The 21,600-nt window shown below is 37.3% G+C and overlaps 1 protein-coding gene and 1 long non-coding RNA gene across 2 annotated transcripts in view; one reads left to right on the top strand and one right to left on the bottom strand.

Moving 5' to 3' along the window:
• The window catches only part of LOC134481036 (uncharacterized), a 121,654-nt gene extending 101,618 nt beyond the window's left edge, over positions 1–20,036 (top strand). The window contains exons 4-5 of the long non-coding RNA XR_010056208.1: positions 432–472; positions 19,698–20,036. This is a non-coding gene — a long non-coding RNA (uncharacterized LOC134481036). The remainder of the gene's footprint in view (positions 1–431; positions 473–19,697) is intronic.
• Positions 1–21,600, bottom strand: part of LOC134481033 (immunoglobulin lambda-1 light chain-like) — a 357,250-nt gene that overhangs the window by 320,091 nt on the left and 15,559 nt on the right. The gene's annotated exons all lie outside the window — the stretch shown is intronic.

The following is a 21,600-nucleotide window of genomic DNA, read 5'->3' as shown; positions in this document are numbered from 1 at the left end:
AAAGACCTCCAAAGATGCTTTTAAGCTTGTTTCATGTTGGTGATTTACTTCTGGATGTGAAGCCTTCCTTTAAGTATGATTTATATACCAAGATACACTCTAGGTCTTAGTTAATACCGTATTAGCAAGTTGGTATGAAGAGGAGATATTTTCTGGACTATTGGTGGAGATAGTGTCCACATCTACCTTCAGATGTAGGATCTTATGTACATCCTGTCACATTCCCAGTTGTGTCTAAAAGGCCTTGATTACTTGGTGTCCTCTAACCCTGTGGGCCCTACACTCTTTACCTCTGTTATGTCAGAGGTTTTGAACTGTGGTGGAAGAATTTGATTGAGATATCCCCTTCAGGGTTGAGTGTTCCAACATCTCTGATACTCTCTGTTTATTGCCTTGCTCTCAGACTCTGCATTTCTTCCCATATTTTGCAGGAGGATGCTTCTGGGATGATATAAGTGCAAGAAATGGATCTGTGAGTATAGCAAAATATCTTTAAAAGTTATTTTATTGCAGTGTTGCTTTGATCAAATATTAGTATTTGGTTTCTCCCTAGGATTCTGGACTATCTATTATCAGGTACTAGTCACCAAAGCAGCCCTGGGCATGAGTGAGTCTTAATTAAATCAGATTACTTCCACATGCTTTTCTCCAGTATTGTACAAGCATATTTACAAGAAGGTCAATATTACAGACCAAAGGGTTTGTACCTGGGTTAGTATTTACTGCTATAGTTTTGAAATGCATAAAATATCCTCCAGTACTGTAGCTGCTTGTATTATGAGTGCTAAGTATAACTTCTGGCAGGAGAGTGCCTTCAAGTAGCTTCTGGGAACCTGCCCTTAGTTGGTTCTGATTAGTAAATAAAGATGCCAACAACCAATAGCTGGGGAGGGAAGACAGAGGCAGAATTTTAGTATTTTTCAGGCTTGGGACCAGGAAGAGAGAGAAGGAGAGATCCATCAGGCCTGATGTGGACAGAGGAGATATAGAGTCCATCATGAGCTAGAAAGCAGGGAGAGTGTCCCAGCCTCTGGGCCAAGAAAATGTGGCCCAGATGACTGTTTAATTGGAATTTAGAGCAACCAAGATGAAATATAGAATTAGTAAGTAACAACTCGGTACTAATAGCATGGAGGTTAGGTAGTGGCCCAGCTATTGTGCTCTTTAAGGCATATTCAAATATAAAGGCTATGCGTGTTTCATCCAGGAACATAGAACTCGAGGTGAGTAATAAATGACAACTTTGGGACTATTTAGTAATTATACCTACAGAATACCATGAACATCAGCCCATTAGGTAAGGGCTCTCTGCAAGCATCAGACCCAGCTCTGATTGCTCAATGAATTATAGAGGGACTACCTTCAGTATTATGGCTTTGTTGTCATTTTTTGAAGGGTCCACAATAGCTTAGGCAATAGCCTGGGTTGTATGGAGGTTTCCAAAAGAAATTTTTCATCAAGAAGCTGACTATATGTAACCCACTCCTATAACTGGAAATTTTAATTAGTGATAAGAGACACGATCTTGTCATCTTCATTCATCCAATTTCATTTAGATCACACACACACACACACACACACGTACACACATACATACACACACACTTGCACACACATCCACATCCACACATACATGCAGAGGAACACATGTTCGCACACACATCTATATCTATACCTATACATATACCTATACTTCTATCTATATAACATCTGTCCATCATCAATCTGTCTATCAGGAAATGTTTACTGTATGCAGTTTTCCTATAACACCTAAAGTGACCCTTGCTTTTACCTTACCCACACTTTCCCCGAATTCCTTTTCTCTCCTCCTTCCTGTTTAATATTTCCATACCAATTTAAAAACCCTTTCACATATCTGAGGCTATCCATTATATCTTCCCTCTTTAGGAAGAGCCTTCGTTCCCTAAGAGCTCCTTATTCTAACCTAATGTCTCCAGTTTTCCGACTGTAGCATGCTTCTCAAAAATTTAACAGATAACACATTCATTTAAGTGAGTGTATCACATATTTGTCTTTGTTGGTCTGAATTACCTATCTTTGGATGAATTTTTTTTGGTTCCATCCATTTATATGAGAATTTCAACATTTCATATGCTCATATTCCATTGTCTAAATTTATTACATATTTTTGACCACTCATCTGATGACTGATAACTAAATTATTTCCATTATCAGGCTGTTATGAATAGAATCACAATGAATATGATTAGATAACTGCCTCTGTTATAGGATGGAGTGTTTTTTGGATATATGACCAAGTATGGTTTAAGTAGATTCTAAGGTAGACTGATTGCCATCTATATGAACCACCACATTGATTTACATGATGGCTTAAAACTTTAGATGCCCACAAGAAGTGAATAGACATTTACCTTTATCAAGTTTTCATGAGACTTAACTGTAACTTGTTTCACTTATTTTCATCATTTGACAACTATAAGATAAAATCTCCACAAAGTTTTGATTTGCATTTCCCTGAAAGTTAAAGATTTTGAATTATTTAAAAGTTCTCAACAATTTCAGGTTTCTTTTTCTTTTTCAGCTTTACAACCGCTCGATATCTTTTCCTTTCTTTTCGTTTTTTGGTGGTTAGCATCTATTTTTAAAATTTTATTGTTCTTTGATATTTTATGTATTTACATTTCGAATGTTATCCCATTTCTCCCCTCCTATATGCCCTCCCCCTGCTTCTATGAGGATGCTCCCAATCCCACTCACCCACTTCCACCTCAATGTCCTGGCATCCCTCCTACATTGGGGAAATAAACCTTCAGAAGATCAAGGGTTTTACTTCTGCTAATGCTGGACAATGCCATCCTCTGCTACACGTGTGGCTGTAGTCATGGGCTCCTCCATATATACTCATTGGTGGTATATATACTCATATATACTCTTTGTGAGCTCTGGTGGGATCTGCTTGGTTGATACTGTGTTTCTTTCTATAGTGTTGCAAACACATTCAGCTCCTTCAGACTTTTCTCTAACTCTTCCAAATGGGTCCCATTGTTCAGTTCAATGGTTAGTTGCAAGCGTCCTCATCTGCATCAGTAAGTCTCTCAAGAGCCTCTCAAGAGACACCCATATCTAGCTTCTGTCAGCAAGCACTTTTTGGCATCAGCAATAGTGACTGGGTTTAGTGGTTGCATATGGGATGGATACCCAGGTGGCACAGTCTCTGGATGACCTTTACTTCAGTCCATGCACCACTCTTTGTCCCTGTATTTTCATCCACACTTTGGTCTTCTTTCTTCCTGAGCTTCAAATGATCCTTGAATTATTTCTTAGGTATTTCAAGATTTGGGGCTAATATCCACTTATCAGTGAATGCATACCATGTTCTTTTGTGACTGATTTACCTCACTTAGGATAATATTTTCTAGTTCCATCCATTTGCCTAAGAATTTTATGTAGTCATTGTTTTTAATAGCTGAGTACCACATTTTCTGTATCCATTCCTATGATGCGGGCATCTGGGTTCTTTCCAGATTTTGGCTATTATAAATAAGGCTGCTATGAACACAGCCTTGTTATATGTTGGAGCAACTTTTGGGTATATGCCCAGGAGTGGTATAGCTGGGTCCTCAGGTAGAACTATGTCCACTTTTCTGAGGAAGCACAGACTGATTTCCAGAGTGGTTGTAACACCTTGAAATCCCACTAACAATGGAGGATTGTTCCTCTTTCTCCACATCCTCACCAGCAACTTCTGTCACTGGAGTTTTTGAGCTTAACCATTCTGACTGGTGTGAGGTGAAATCTCAGGGTTGTTTTGATTTGCATTTCCCTGATGACTACGGATGCTGAAAATACCTTTAGGTACTTCTCAGCCATTCGATATGTCTCAGCTGAGAATTCTTTGTTTAGCTCTGTACCACATTTTAAAATGTGGTTACTTGATTCTCTGGCGTCTAACTTCTTGAGTTCTTTGTATATATTAGATATTTGCCCTCTATCAGAAGGAGGATTTGTAAAGAACTTTTCCCTATTTTATTAGTCACTATTTTGTCCTATAGACAGTGTCCTTTGCCTTAGAGAAGCTTTGCAATTTTATGAGATCCGATTTGTCGATTCTTGATCTTATCGCATAAGACATTGGTGTTTCCCTTCATCTATGTGTTCAAGGCTCTTCCAAACTTTCTTTTCTACTACTTTTAGTGTATCTGGTCTTTCATCCACTTGGACTTGAGCTTTGTACAAGGAGATTCTGCGTGAATACAGATTCTTCTACATGCTGATCTCCATTTGAACCAGCATCCTTTGTTGAAATTGCTATCTTTTTTCACTGGATAGTTTTTACTCCTTTCTCAAAGATTAGGTGACCATAGATGTGTGAGTTCATTTCTATCTTCAATTTTATTTTATTGGTCTACTTGCCTTTCACTATACCAATACCATGAAAATTTTATCATGATTCTCTGTAATACAGCTTGAGTTCAGGGATGGTTGTCCCCCCAGAATTTCTTTTATTTTTCAGAATAGTTTTTGCTATCCTGTGTTTTTGCTTTTCTAAATGAATTTGCAAATTGCTCTATCTAATTCTATGAAGAATTGTATTGGAATTTTGATGGAGTTTGCATTCAATGTGTAGATTGCTTTTGTCAAGATGGCCATACTTACACTATTAATCCTACCAATTCAAGAGTATGAGAGATTTTTCCATCTTCTGAGATCTTTGATTTCTGTCTTCAGAAACTTGAAGTTCTCATCATACAAATCTTTTACTTGCTTGAATAGAGTCACACCAAGTTATTTTATATATTTGTGGTTAGTATGAAAGGTGTCATTTCCCTAATTTCTTTCTCAGCCTGTTTGTCCTTTGTGTAGATAATTTGTTTGAGTTAATTTTATATCCAGCTACTTTGCTAAAGTTGTTTATAAGTTGTAGGAGTTTTCTGGTGGAATTTTTAGGGTCACTTAAGTATACCATCATGTCATCTGCAAATAGTGATATTTTGACTTCTTCCTTTCCAATTTATATCCCTTTGACCTCTTGTCTAATTGCTCTGGCTAGGACTTCAAGTACTATAGTGAATAAGTAGGGAAAGAGTGGGCAGCCTTGTCTAGTCCCTGTATTTAATGGTATTGCTTCAAGTTTCTCTCCATTTAGTTTGATGTTGGCTACTGGTTTGCTGTATATTGCTTTTACTGTGTTTAGGTATGAGCCTTGAATTCCTGATCTTTCCAAACTTATATTATGAAGGGGTGTTGAATTTTGTCAAATGCTTTCTCAGCATCTAATGAAATGATCATTTGGTTTTTTCCATTGAGTTTGTTTATATAGTTGATTATGATGACTGATTTCCATATATTGAATCATCCTTGCACCCCTGGGATGAAGCCTACTTGATCATGGTGAATAATTCTTTTGATGCGTTCTTGGATTCAGTTTGCAAGAGATTTATTGAGTATTTTTGCATGGATATTCATGAGGTAAATTGGTCTGAAGTTCTCTTTCTTTGTTGGTTCTTTGTGTATTTAGGTATAAGCATAAATGTGGCTTCATAGAATGACTTCGGTAGTGTTCGATCTATTTCTATTTTGTGGAATAGGTTGAAAAATATTAGTATTAAGTCTTCTTTGAAGGTCTGATAGCATTCTTCACTAAATCCATATGATCCCGGGCTTTTTTTTTTTTTGTTTGTTTGTTTGTTTGTTTTGGTTGGGAGACTTTTAATGGTTCCTTGTATTTCTTTAGGTGTTATGGGACTGTTTAGATGGTTTATCTGATCCTGCTTTAACTTTGGTGCCTGGTATCTGTCTAGAAAATTGTCCATTTCTTTCAGATTTTCCAATTTTTTTTTGATTATGGACTTTTGTATTAGGATCTGATATTTTTTTGAATTTCCTCAGTTTCTGTTGTTATGTCTCCCCTTTCATTTCTGATTTTGTTAATTTGGATACTGTCTCTTTGCCCTCTGATGTAGTCTGGCAAGGTTTTACCTATCTTGCTGATTTTCTCAAAGAACCAGCTCATGCATTTGTTGATTCTTCCTATAGTTATTTTTGTTTCTACTTACTTGACTTCAGCCATGAGTTTGAATATTTCCTGCTATCAACTCTTCTTCAGTGAATTTGCTTCTTTTTGTTCCACAGCTTTCAGGTGTGTGGTCAATCTGTTAGTGTATGCTCTCTCCAGTTTCATTTTGTAGGCACACAGAGCTTTGCGTTTTCCTCTTAGCACTGCTCTCATTGTATTCCATAAGTTTGGGTATGTTGGGCCTTCATTTTAGTTTAACTCTAAAAAATCTTTAATTTCTGTCTTTATTTCTTCCTTGACCAAGCCATTGAGTAGAGTGTTGTTCAGGTACTGTGTGTGTGTGTGTGTGGGGGGGTTCTATTGTTTTTGTTGTTATTGAAGCCCAGCCATATTACATGGTGATCTGATAGGATGTATGAGATTATTTCAAACTCCTTATATCTATTGGAGCTTGTTTTCATGATTTTTTTCTTTTTTTCAAAGCTGGGGACTGAACCCAGGGCCTCGCACTTGCTAGGCAAGCGCTCTACCACTGAGCTAAATCCCCAACCCCTCTACTGGAGCTTGTTTTGTGACCAATTATATTGTCAATTTTGGAGAAAGTACCATGAGGTGATAAGAAGAAGGTACATTCATTTGTTTTAGGTTGTCTGTTCTATAGTTGTCTGTTAAATCTCTTTGGTTCATAACTTCTGTTAGTTTCTCTGTGTCTCTTTTTAGTTTTTGTTTCCTTGATTTGTCCATTGATGAGAGCGGTATGTTAAAGTCTCTCACTATTATTGTGTGTGGTGCAGTGTATACTTTGTGCTTCAATACAGTTCTTTAATTAATGTGGGTTCTCTTGCATTTGGAGCATAGATGTTCAAAATTGAGAGTTCATGTTGGTAGATTTTTTTTTCTTTTATGAGTATGAAGTGTCCTTCATTATCCTTTCTGATAACTTTTGGTTGAAAGTTGATTTTATTCAACATTAGAATGGGTACTCTAGCTTATTTCTTGAGACAATTTGCTTAGAAAAAAATTTCCAGTCTTTTAATCTGAGGTAGTGTCTGTCTTTGTCATCGAGGTGTGTTTCGTGTATGCAGTAAAATGCTGTGTCCTGTTTACACATCCAGTCTCCTAGTCTATGTCTTTTTTTTTTCTTTTTTTTTTTTTTTTCGGAGCTGGGGACCGAACCCAGGGCCTTGCGCTTGCTAGGCAAGCGCTCTACCACTGAGCTAAATCCCCAACTCAGTCTATGTCTTTTTATTGGGGAATTGAGTCCATTGATGTTACAAGTTATTAAACAATAGTGATTGTTTTCTATTATTTTTGATGTCTGTGATGGAATTATGCTTGTGCTTCTATCTTCTGTTGGGTTTGTTGCAGGAAAATCACATTCTTGCTTTTTATATGGTGTAGTTTCCCTTCTTGTGTGGGATTTTTCCATCTGTTAACCTTTGTAGTGCTGGATTTGTTGGAAGATCTTGTGTAAATTTGGTTTTGTCATGAAATATCTTGGTTTCTCCCTCTGTGGTAACTGAGAGTTATAGTTAACTGCTGGTTATAGTAGCCTGGACTGCCATTTGTGTTCTCTTAAAGTCTGTAAGATATCTGTACATGATCTTTAAGCTATCATAGATTTTGTTGAGAAGTCCAGTATAATTCTGATATGTTTGCCTTTATTTGTTACTTAACATTTTCCCCTTACTGCTTTTAATATTCTTTATTTTGTGTATTTGGTCTTTTGATTATTATGTTATGGGAGGAATTTCTTTTCTGGCCCAATCTGTTTGGAGTTTTGTATGTTTCTTGTATGTTCCTGGGCATCTCTTTCTTTAGGCCAGGGAAGTTTGCTTCTATTTTGTTGAAGATATCTACTGGCTCTTTAAATTCCGGGATCTTCGTTCTCTTTTTTTCTCTCTCTCTCTTTTAAGTTAAATATTTTCATTGCTTTACTTTTATTATACATGCAAATTAATTACTAGAACGCAGAAATCTAAAAAAGTTTTGAGAACTGACTAGAAGAATATCAGGGTTTTATTCAAAGTCAAAACTAAAGAAAAGAAAGAATGAGTTGATTTTTCAGTACATAACATCATACAAGGCTCTTTTTTATTTTTATTTTTTCAATTGTATTTTCATTCTCTTCTTTTTTCTCTTTCTAGAATCACATGAACTTCATTTTCCCATTAATTGATTTATTTATTCATTTAACATCCTGAGGGTTGCACCCTCCCAGTCTTCCCCCACAATTCATCCTCCATCCTCATCCCATTCTCCTCTGAGAGGATGGACATCTTATTGTGAATCTCCCTAACATGCAAGTCTCTGCAGGATTAGGTGCATCTTCCCCCACACAGTCCAGCTAAATTGACTATGTTGGTATTCCTGTGTAGTGTTTAACCCCTTTGGGACTTTAGTCCCTCCCCCAACTTCTGTCCCAAGTTTGACAGTGAGTGTAAGCATTCTATTCAGTTAGTTGTTGGGTAAAGCCTCTCCAAGGACAGTTATGCTAGGCTCCTGTCTGCATACATAGCAAAGAATCATTAAAAGTGTCAAGGACTGTTGCTTGTTGATGCAATAGGTCTCAAGTTTGGCCACTTATTAGTTGCCCATTCCCAATCTTTGCCCCTGAATTTCTTTTAGACAGAACAAATTTTGGGTCAAAAGTTTTGTGGGTGGATTGATATCCTTATTCTTTCCCTAGAGGTCCTGCCTAGCTACAGGAGGTAGCCTCTTCAGGTTCCATATACCCACTGCTATGTGTCTCAACTAAGATCAACTGCATTGATACTTGGGTGCCTCCTCCATGCCAAGTCTGTGACAAGTGCTAGAGATACACCCCCAGTCCTGACAGCTGCAGATTTCCATTGGTTCTCCTGGTACTCTGGCCCTCTCTCCTGTCTCCCACACCTGTTCCTGACTCTTCTGACTCCCTGCCCTATTCACCTTCCCATTCCCTATTCCACCCAATTTCCTCATCTATCTCCATCTTATAACTATTTTATTCCATTTTTAATGAGATTTTAATTGGGTTATTTGTTTGCTTTATGTCAACTATCTTAAGTTCCTTATATATTTTAGATATCAGTTGTCTGTTTCATGTAGAGTTGGTAAAAATATTTCCCACTCTGTAGCCTAATGCTTTGGCCAGAAGATGATGTCTTTGACTATAAAGAAGATTTTCTGTTCTATGAGGTCTCATTTATTAGTTGTTCTTCTTATTGCCTGTGCTATAAAACTGAACATGGACTGGTCAAGAATTCTTTTTAGTCTAATCTGTCAAAAACCTTTCTTATTTTCTTTTTTATCAGATTCAGTATATCTGGCCTTATTTGGAGGTTACTGATCCATTTGGAGTACAGTTTTGTATAAGGTGATAGCCAAGAATCTGTTTGCATCTCTACATGTTGTCATCCACTTTGACTTACACTATTTGTTGAAGACGCTATGCTTTTTTGAGTATGTGTTTCTCATTTCATATTCTTTTCTGGAAAATATACTGTTTATTCACTTTACAGCTCAACATCAAACCTTCCTCATCTCCTAGTACTCCCGCAGGCAAGACCTGCCTTTTGGGTGTCACCCATCCATCAATACACCTCACGCTACTCCCACCAACACTATCCCACCCAATGCTTCCACTATCGAACTTTCAAACTCACCTCCTACCCCCTCACATCAAGTTGCTGCAGGAACAGGTGGATCCTCTACAACTATGCTTAGACAAGATTGTCAGTTTAGGGTTGCAGGATCTACAGACTTGCAAGTAACAGGTTCAGGGACAGTGCTTGCTCCAGTTGTTTGGGGACTTGAATGCAGACCAAGCTGCTCATCTGATCACTTGCTATGTATGATCAGGGGTCCTAAGTTCAGTCAATGCTCACTCTTTGGTTGATGATTGAGTCTCTGAGATACACCAAGTGTCCAGGTTAGTTGACTCTTGTGGAGTTCCTGTCTTCTACAGGTCCCTGCATCCTTATGCCAACTTTGCTATAAAACTCCTGAACTCCTAATGTTTGGGTGTGAAGTCTCTGCATTTCTTTCAATTGACTGCCAGGTGAAGCCTTTCAGAGAATAGTTATGCTAGGTTCTTGCCTGCAATCACAACAAAGTATCATTAATAATGACTGGGATTGATTGTTGCCCATGGGATGGCCCTCACTTTTAGGACAGGCATTGATTGGCTCTGTGCTGTTTTTTTTAATCTCTTCATGCCTTGTAAGCATTTTGGGTTAAAGGTTTTGTGGGTGGGTTGCTGTCATCATCCCTCCACTGGGAGTCTTGCCTGGCTACAGGAAGTGCCATTTCAGGATCCATATTCTCCACTGATGAGCCTCACCTAGAGTTGCCTCAATAATCCTCTTTGTCTTCTCCCTATCCCAGGTCTCTGGCACATCCCAGAGATTGTCTCCCCACCACTGGTACTCCTTCTCTCTCCCCTTCTTTCCCGAGATATAATGGTCTTCCTTGCCCCTCACATCTCTCCCACACATGTCCTTCCTTCCGTCTACCTACAATATCTATTTCACTTTACCTTCTGAGAAATATTGAACAATCCTCCCTTATATCCTCCTTACTTGGCTTCTTTGTGTCTGTTGATTCTAGTATGGTTATCCTATACTTTATGGCTAATATCTACTGGCAAGCGAGTACATAGCATCCAAGATATTTTGCAACTGGATTACCTCATCCATAATATTTTCTAGTTCCATCCATTTGCCTGTAGAATTCATGATGTCTTTGTTTTTCATGGCTGGGTCATATTGCATCACACATATATACCACATTTTCTGTATCCATGCTTCAGTTGAGAGACATATATATTGTTTCTAGTTGCTGGCTATTACCAATAAAGTTTCTATGAACATAGATAAGCAAGACCCTTGTTGGATGGTGTAGCATTTTTGAGTATATGCTCAGGAATAGTATGTCTGGGTCTTGGAGTAGAACTGTTTCCTATCTTCTGAGAAATTGCCAAATTGATTTTGAGTGAGGCTGTACAAGTTTGCATTCCCACCAGCAATGGAGGAGCTTTTCACTTCCTTACCAGCATGTTTTACCTCTTGAGTTTTTAAATTGTATCCATGCTAATGGGTGTGAGCAGGATCTCAGAATCATTTTGATTTTTATTTCCCTGATGATTCAAGATGTTGAACATTTCTTTAGGTACTTCTCAGCTTTTGGAGAGTCCTATGTTCAGAGTTTTCTGTTTGCATCTGTATCCCATTTTTAAATTGGGTTGTTTGGATTGTTTGTGCTTAACTTCATGAGTTCTTTATATATTTTGGATATTAGCCATCTGTCAGATATGGAGTTAGTGAAGACCTTTTCCTAATCTGTAGACTGTCATCTTGTCCTAACGACAGTTTTCTTTGAATTTTCAAAAGATTTTCAGTTTTATGAGGTCCCATTATTAATTCTTGACCTGAGTTACTGTTCCATTTGTTCTCTGTTCAAAAAGTTGTCCCCTGTACCAATGAGTTCAAGGTTATTCCCCCCTCTTTGTCATATTAGATTTAATATAACTGGATTCACAATAAGTTATTGAAACCCAAAGGTATTGAACTTTTTGCAGGGTGGTAAATGTGGATCTATTTGCATTTTTTCTAAATGTAGATAATCCAGTTAGCCCAGCACCATTTGTTCAAACTGTTCTCCACTTTTTCATTGTGTGGTTTTGGCTTCTTTGTCAAAAATTAAATGCCTGTATATATGTGGGTTTATTTCTGGATCTTTGATTTAATTCTATCGATCCACTTATCTGTTTGTTTACAAATGCCATGCAGTGTTGCTACTATTTTTTTGTTGTACAGCTTGAAGTCACAAAGAATGATACCTCCATTATTTTATTGTTTAGGATCATTTTAGCTATTTTGGTTTATTTTCTTTTTTCATTTGTGGTTGAAAATTGCTCTATCAAGATCCATGAAATTTTTTGTTGGAATTTAGATGAGGATCTTATTGAAACTATGATTGTTTTGGGACAGTTGAGCATTTTCTCTGTGTTAATCCTAATAATCCATGAACATGGGAGTTCTTTCTATCTTCTGATATATTCCTCAATTCCTGAAGAACTTGACGTTCTTGTCATACAGGTCTTGGATAGTGTTACACCAAGATATTTTATGTATTTTATGGCTATTGTGAGGGTACTGTTTTCCTAACTCTGTTCTCAGCCTGTTTATTTTCTGGGTCAAGTACAGGAACCAATTTCTTTGAGTTTATTTTGTATCTAGCCAGTTGACTGAATGTGTTTATCAGCTGCAGGAGTTTTTGTTTTTTACTTTGGTTTTTTCTTTTTTTGATAGAGTTTTTTGGGATCACTTATATATCCTAAAATAGCATCTGTGATTAGCTAAATTTGACTTCTTTGTTTCCAAATTGTATTCCTTTGGTCTCCTTGGTGTCTTACTGCTTTAGCTAGGACTTTAAGTTCTATATAGAAGAGATACAGAGAAAGGTGACAGCCTTCTCTTGTCCCTGATTTTAGTGGAAATTCTTTAATTTTAATTCTATGTAATTTGATGTTGACTATTCACTTGCTGTATATTGCTTATATTTTGTTTAAATATAAACCTTGTATCCCTACTTTCTGTAAGAATTTAGTCATGAAGTGGTATTATTTTTCAAATGATTTTTCTCCATCTAGTAAATGATCACGCTTTTTTCTTTCGGTTTGTTTATATGTTGCATTATATTGATGGATTTTCATATATCCATCCCTAGGATGAAGCCTACTTGTTGGATAATGTCTTTGATGTGTTCTTGGATTTGTTTTGCGAGTATTGAATATTTTGCATGAATATTCATAAGGTAAATTTTTCTGAATTATCTTTTTTGTTGAGGCTTTGTGTGGTTTAGAAAACAGGGTGACTGTGGCCTCATGAGTTTGACAGAATTTTTTTTGTTTCTATTTTGTAGAATAGTTTGAGAAGTATTGGCAATAACTGTTCTTTGAAAGTCTGATAGAATTCTGCACTAAACAATCTGGCATAGGACTTGTTTTGGTTGGGAGATTCTAAATCCATTGTGGCTATAGGACTAGTCAGATAGTTTCCCTGATCTTGATTTAGGTTTGTTAATTGTTATCTGTCTAGAAGATTATCAATTTCATTTATATTTTCCAATTTTGTGGACTAAAAGTTTTTGAAGTAAGACCTAATGATTATTTAAATTTCCGAGGTATCCATTGTTATCTCTGTCTTTTAATTTTTAATTTTGCTAATTTGGGAACTGTTTCTCTGCTTTTAATTAGATTGCCTAAGGGTTTATCTATCTTGTTCATTGTCTCAAAGAACCAGCTCTTCTTTTCATTGATTTTTTTGTATTGTTTTCTTTGTTTCTAATTGAATTACTTCAGCCTTGAGTTTGCCTATTTCCCTACCATCTATAGTTCATGCTTATGTTTGCTTCATTTTTTTCTAGAGCCTTCAGATACACATTTGTTTTATTAGTAAGAAAGCTCTCCAATTTGTTTATGAAGGCATTTGGTGGTATGAACTTTCCTGGCAGCACTGCTTTCATAGGGTCCAAAGTTTGGATATGTAGTGTCCTCATATTCATTGAATTCTAGAAAGCCTTTCATTTCTTTCTGTTGTTGACCCAGGGATCATTGAGTAGAGAGTTATTCAGTGTTCATGAATATATAGACGTTCTGTTTTTTTTTTCTATTGTTGTTGAAGTTCAGCTTTAAGCCATGATGATCTGCTAATATGTATGGTGTTATTTCAATCTTCATGTATCTGTTGAGTCTTGCTTTGTGACTGATTATATGGTCAATTTAGGAGGGGGTTCATGAAGTGCTGAGAAGAAGGTATGTTCTTTAATGTGTGGCTTAAATGTTCTATAAAAATCTATTAGGTCCATTGAAATCATAATATTTTCAAATTTCATTATGTCTCTGCTTTTAGTTTCTGTCTCAATGGCCTGTCCATTAGTGGGAGTGGGGTGTTAAGGCTTCCATTATTAACACATGGGATTCAATGAAAAATTAAAGATTTAGTGATGTGGCTTCTACAAATGGAAGTGCCCTTGCACTTGGGGCATAAATATTTAGAATTGAGTTGTACTCTTGGAAATTTTTTCCTTGGATGAGTATGAAGTTTCTTTCCATGTCTCCTTTGATTACTTTCATTTTATTGTACATTATATGTATTAACATTTCAAATGTTATTCTCTTTTCTACTCTCCCCCTTTCCCACTTGCCTTCCCTCTGCTTCTGTGGGGATGCTTCCCCTCCCACTCACCCACTACCACATCAATGCCCTGGCATTCTCCTGCAATGGGAAAATGAACCATCACAGGTACAAGGACTTCTCCTGTTGATGCCAGACAATGCCATCCTCTGCTACATATATGGTGAAATTCAAGGTTTCCTCTATGTGAACTCTTTGGTTGGTGGTTTAGCACTATGAGGGATCTGGATGGTTGATATTGTTGTTTTTCTGATGGGGTTACAAACTTCTTCAGCTTCTTCAGTTCTATCTCTAACTCCTCCATTGGGGACCCCTTTCTCAGTTCAATGGTTGGCCAAAAGCATCTGCCTCTGTATTTGACAGGATTTGGCAGAACCTCTCAGGAGACATCCATATCAGTCTCCTGTCAGCAAGCACTTCTTGGCATCAGCAATAGTGACTGGGTTTGGTGGCTGCATATGGGATGAATCCACTGGTGGGGCCATCGTTGTATGGCCTTTTCTTCAGTCTCTGCTTTCCTCTTTCTCCCTATATTTGTTCACATTAGTGTATTATTCTCCATTCTAAGAAGGACTGAAGCATCCACATTGTGATCTTTCTTCTTGAGCTTCATATTATCTGTGAATTTTTTCTCAGGTATTCCAAGCTTTTAGGATAATATCCAGTTATCAGTGAGTGCATACCACGCATGTTGTTTTGGGACTGGGTTACCTCACTCACTCAAGATCGATTTGCCTAAGAATTTCATGTAGTCATTGTTTTTAATAGCTGAGTAGTACTCCATTGTGTAAATGTGCGATGTTTTCCATATTGATCCTTCTGTTGGCCACCAATGGGAGGAGAAGCCCCTTGGTATGTTGTGCCTTAATCTTCATTATATTCTGAAAAGTCTTTAATTTCTTTCTTCACTTCTTCCTTGATCAAGTTGTCATTGAGCAGAGCATTGTTCAGCCTCCATGTGTATGTGGGACTCTGTTTTATGTTATTGAAGACCAGCCTTACTCAATGTTGATCTGATAGGATACATGGGATTACTTCATCTTCTTGTATCTTTTGAGGCCTGTTTTGTGACCAATTATGTGGTCAGTTTTGGAGAAGAGACCATGAGTTGCTGAGAAGGATGTATATTTTATTGTTTTAGGATGAAATGTTATAGATATATGTTAAATCCATTTGGATCATAGCTTCTGTTAGTTTCACTGTGTTTCTGTTTATTTTCTGTTTCCATGATCTGTCCATTGATGATAGTGGCATGTTTAATTCTCCCACTATTATTGTATGAGGCACAATGTGTGCTTTGATATTTACTAAAGTTTCTTTTATGAATGTGGTTGCCCTTGCACTTGAAGAATAGATATTAAGATTTGACAGTTCTTCTTGGTGGATTTTTTCCTTGATGTGTACGAAGAGTCTTTCCTTACCTCTTTTTGAAAACTTTTTGGTGAAAGTTGATTTTATTTGACATTAGTATGGTATTCCAGCTTGTTTTTTGGGACCGTTTGCTTGGAAAAAAATTTTCCAGCCTTTTACTTTGAGGAAGTGTCTGTCTTTGTCAATGAGGTGCATTTCGTGTAGGCAACAAAAGGCTGGGTCCTGTATTTATCCATTCTGTTAGTCTATGTATTTTTTTGGAGAATTGAATTCATTGATTTTAAGAGATATTAGGGATCAATGATTGTTGTTTCTTGTTACTTTTGTTGTTAGAGATGGAGTTATGTTAATGTGGCTATTTTATTTTGGATTAGTTGAAAGAACATTACTATCTTGATTTTTTTAGGAAGTAGCTTCCCTCCTTGTGTTGGAGTTTTCCATCTATTATCCTAACATCTAAGCCCATCATTGGTGTTCCAATTTGTTGCTGAAGTTTTGAACCCCTATAAGCCCACATAAAAACACATAATCCAGTTATTATAATTATAAGTTATATGACTATAATTGGGCAGATCCAACACTATACCAACTTATGCCCCAGCTATAAGACTTCTTGCTACTTGTGGTTTCTCCTGGACACTTGGTTGTAATCCATCATGGCTTCCTCCTCCACTTCAGTCCTGTATACTTCCACTTCCCCTCTCATCCTCTTCTTCCTATTTACCTAGCTTCACCCTCAAACCTCCAGTTTTACCTTTCCACTCTCTTGCCCAATCACAAGCGCTAGCCTTTATTGCCAAGTTAAAATTGGGAGAAGATCCATATGAGAACACCAGAGTGTGTGATAGATTCCTTGTTGGGGACAACCCATCTTGAGGAAGCAGAACTAACATCAGAATACAAACAACATCAGGACAAACCATGATAATCCACTCTGAGAATCAATATGGAGAAATTCAAAAGTACTAAAATAAATACATACTATTATTCACCTATACTTCTAGATATCTTCCCAAGGAATAAACATAGTAGTTGACACAGACATTCTGAAAGATTTCATTCTGGTCTCTTCGCAATAACCAGAAATGAAAACAACATAAAAGTGATTTAGTTGAAATGCAAAAACACAGTAAAATACTACTGAGATATAAATATATGATTTCTTATTTAAAAGTCTTATTCAGTCTGTTTGCAAATGCCTGGAGATAATATACACCTGGAAGTTATTGGATACAAAATCCATGTTATAAAGGGCAGCTTTTATTTATAATAACAATGTATGCTTGGAGAAAGCAACTCAAAAATATTTTATTAGAGCTAACTCTCCACACAATTAAGTACTTAGGAATGTAAATATCTTCATAATTGCAAATGAAACCACAGAAGATACTATAGTGTTGATAAATACCCTATGTTCCTTGATTGGCAGAGTCACTATATTGAAAATGCATATACCATCTAAATTAATTTACGGAATTAATTTCATAACTATTAAAATACTCATGCCATATTTCTCAGGTTTAGATAAAATGAGGATTGACTCACATTATACTAGGAAGACAGCTAGTGTAATAAACAGACAGGTAGACTAATAGGATAGAACAGAGGAAGCAGTTATGAAAGGTTAAAGACATGCCCACATAATTTACATGAAAATAACTTAATTCAACAATTGTTGCAGTCAAAACTGTACTTGTGTTTTCAAATAAGAAATGATTTATATTTTTTACCTTGTCCTAAAATCAACTCAAAATGTATCAGACTTAAATTTAAACACTAAAATATAGAATTTTCTATAAGAAAATACTGCAGATGAGAGGGCAAGACATTCTTATATAGCACCCCAACAACACAGGAGCTAAACCTAAATATTAGTATATGTATCTTGGAAAAGAAAATGTATCTGTGCAACAGGAAGACAGCCAGCATAGTAAACAACCCACAGAAAGAAAAAATATCTTTACCAAATACAATTGAAAACATCTAATACTAGTTTACAATGACTGGAAGGTATTAATTAACAAGTAATAAGTAAGCAACCAGTAAGCAATGTAAGCAAATGAGATTCACTGACAGTTCTCAGTAACAAAAATTCTAATTGCCAATAACTGTTTCTTGAAAATTTTTAGTTACCTAGTAATTGAGGAAATTCAATCTAAAATTCTTTTGAGATAAGGCCTCCCCCAGCTGGATGGTGGCAATCAATAAGTCTGACAAAGAGTATCAGAGAGATTCTGAAGAGAAAGGAAGCTGTATTCACAATTGGGTACACATACTAGTTCAAACATTGTGGAGATCAGTTTAGTGGTTTCACAAAAAAAGAAAAGGAAAAAAAATAGGAGCAAAATATGACCCAGATCTTTCACTCTTGGAAAAGAATGAGAGTTCTCCATACCCTACGGTAAAGATATCTGTATCCTGTATTCATTACAGCTTTGTTAATCATAGTAAAATCTGGAATCAATGTAGTTTTTTTATCAATAGTAGAGTGGACAGCGAAAATATGGTACACACACACACACACACACACACAGAGAGAGAGAGAGAGAGAGAGAGAGAGAGAGAGAGAGAGAGAGACTACTTTGCTCAAAAGATAAATGGAATTTAAAAACTTGCAGGAAGATGTGCAAACTTAGAATGTAATTTATTAGGCAAAGTCACACAATCTCATATTTTTTCTCATATACAGGATGTAGCCAATAATATTTAAGTTTCCATAAATAAGCATAGATGGCAGAACAGTATAGCCACGAAGAACAGAAAATAAGAAGACTACAGATAAGAAAAGCAGGAAGACTCAATGCAGGCAGTGCACACAAGTTATAGAACAGCATATGTCTACATTGTTTTCTAGTTTTAATTTTGTCAAAGGAATTTTGGGTCAGATGGTGTGTAAGTACATAAAATACATTTGATATTAAAAGAAATTTCACTAGGTGCTTCTACTCTCATTATATAGAAATTCCTTGAGTTTGTATTATATCCAATAAAGAGAGCAAGCTGATTTTCAACCTCAAGTGATTCATTTGCATGAGCATATCTGTAAGGCCTGCCCGGATGCTATTTGGTCTTTCTGTTATTTAAGTTGGTGCCACTGGAAAAGTAGTGCATTTGTGTGACACAGCTGCTTCTTAAAATACTTGTGTTACCTTCTTAACAGCCAGAAGTGGTGATTTCTGGAGCAGGGGCAATTCTTATTATTGCCTATCTTCCTGACTGAAGCAGACAGCAGTCACTTGAGTTTCTTGGCTTGTTGTAGGACACTACAGCTCTGCACTTTCATTCTTCTCCATACCAAGTACAAACTCCCTTCTCTTAGGAAGCTCTAGTAATGACTTTCCCTCCTAAAAGCCTTGGAAGAGAAATTTCTCCAACTTAGGACAGGTTCTTACAGCATAGGAACTTGGTTTTTTTTTTCACAGTGCTGAAAAACATAAGAATTCTGCAGAACATCTCTTAGCATACATTCTCCATATATTTGTGTTATTAAGAGTTGGCTGTCCAGGGAGGGGCCTTAATCCCAATAATGCTGTCTCTCTCGAATAATTTCTACCGCAGTTGGAAGGTACAGTGCTCACTGCAGTTGGGCTCCTTCCACAGTCATAGCCTAATATTCTACACAATTTTTAGTTAAAGATTTCACTCCACTCTGTTCCTTTAGTTCTCTATTCCTAATTCCGTCTTTCTTCTCTATAACTCTGTTATCTCACCCAATGACCCAAAATACCTTTTCCACACTTACCTATCTCAGAGGATAGATTATTTCCAAACCGTTTGGTTTATTCTCCCGAAGACTCTAGTAGTGCATGAATACCATTTGCCTTCTGATCCTTCTACCTCAAACATCTTGAGATGAAATCTGGATTTCCATCATGTAAAAAAGTAGCAAATATTTGATCTTTTTTGTTTAACAATCTATATTTCATTGAAATGTCAGTACCATATCTTTGTACTTTTTATATAATCATCAGTGTGGATCTTAAGTATTAACCAAACCAGTGTTCTATTGTCCATGAATGATACATTCTGAGAATTCATTCAAATCCCAATCAGATGATGGAGATGCATTGATTAGCATATTAGCTCTACTCCAAGTTTTAGTTTTGTGCTTCTGTACTGATTTTAAACTGATTTTCTCTTATTTTTAGCTATCATCTTTGTAGCAGAAGACTTGTTTTCACACAACTAAAGACATGTTTTGCCCGGCCCGCAGCAGCTCTCTGCTCCCAGACCCCGTGGGAAAGAGACCTCACCGCCTGGTCAGGTGGGCACTCCTGAGGCTGCAGAGCGGAAGAGACCACCAACACTGCCCACCCCTGCCCACATCCCTGGCCCAAGAGGAAACTGTATAAGGCCTCTGGGCTCCTGTGGGGGAGGGCCCAGGAGCGGCAGGACCCCTGCCTGAGACACCGCCGGAACCTGAAGGAAACAGACCGGATAAACAGTTCTCTGCACCCAAATCCCGTGGGAGGGAGAGCTAAACCTTCAGAGAGGCAGACAAGCCTGGGAAACCAGAAGAGACTGCTCTCTGCACACACATCTCGGACGCCAGAGGAAAACACCAAAGGCCATCTGGAACCCTGGTGCACTGAAGTTCCCAGAAGGGGCGGCACAGGTCTTCCTGGTTGCTGCCGCTGCAGAGAGCCCGTGGGCAGCACCCCCCGAGTGAACTTGAGCCTCGGGACCACAGGTAAGACCAACTTGTATGCTGCAAGTGACCTGCCTGGTGAACTCAAGACACAGGCCCACAGAAACAGCTGAAGACCGGTACAGAGGAAAAACTACACACAAGAAATCAGAACACTCTGTCCCCATAACTGGCTGAAAGAAAACAGTAAAACAGGTCTACAGCACTCCTGACACACAGGCTTATAGGACAGTCTACCCACTGTCAGAAATAGCAGAACAAAGTAACACTAGAGATAATCTGATGGCGAGAGGCAAGCGCAGGAACCCAAGCAACAGAAACCAAGACTACATGGCAACATCGGAGCCCAATTCTCCCACCAAAACAAACATGGAATGTCCAAACACACCAGAAAAGCAAGATCAAGTTTCAAAATCATATTTGATCATGATGCTGGAGGACTTCAAGAAAGACGTGAAGAACTCCCTTAGAGAAACACAGGAAAACATTAATAAACAAGTAGAAGCCTACAGAGAGGAATCGCAAAAATGCCTGAAAGAGTTCCAGGAAAACATAAATAAACAAGTAGAAGCCCATAGAGAGGAGACACAAAAATCCTTGAAAGAATATCAGGAAATCATAAATAAACAAGTAGAAGCCCATAGAGATGAGTCACAAAAATCCCTGAAAGAATTCCAGGAAAACACAATCAAACAGTTGAAGGAATTAAAAATGGAAATAGAAGCAATCAAGAAAGAACACATGGAAACAACCCTGGATATAGAAAACCAAAAGAAGAGACAAGGAGCTGTAGATACAAGCTTCACCAACAGTATACAAGAGATGGAAGAGAGAATCTCAGGAGCAGAAGATTCCATAGAAATCATTGACTCAACTGTCAAAGATAATGTAAAGCGGAAAAAGCTACTGGTCCAAAACATACAGGAAATCCAGGACTCAATGAGAAGATCAAACCTAAGGATAATAGGTATAGAAGAGAGTGAAGACTCCCAGCTCAAAGGACCAGTAAATATCTTCAACAAAATCATAGAAGAAAACTTCCCTAACCTAAAAAAAGAGATCCTCATAGGCATACAAGAAGCCTACAGAACTCCAAATAGATTGGACCAGAAAAGAAACACCTCCCGTCACATAATAGTCAAAACACCAAACGCACAAAATAAAGAAAGAATATTAAAAGCAGTAAGGGAAAAAGGTCAAGTAACATATAAAGGCAGACCTATCAGAATCACACCAGACTTCTCGCCAGAAACTATGGAGGCCAGAAGATCCTGGACTGATGTCATACAGACCCTAAGAGAACACAAATGCCAGCCCAGGTTACTGTATCCTGCAAAACTCTCAATCAACATAGATGGAGAAACCAAGATATTCCATGACAAAAACAAATTTACACAATATCT

Source organism: Rattus norvegicus, chromosome 11, assembly GCF_036323735.1.
Source record: "Rattus norvegicus strain BN/NHsdMcwi chromosome 11, GRCr8, whole genome shotgun sequence".
NCBI classification, from domain to species: Eukaryota; Metazoa; Chordata; class Mammalia; order Rodentia; family Muridae; genus Rattus; species Rattus norvegicus.
Note: the sequence above shows the minus strand (reverse complement) of the source record. Positions and strands in the feature narration are given on the sequence as shown.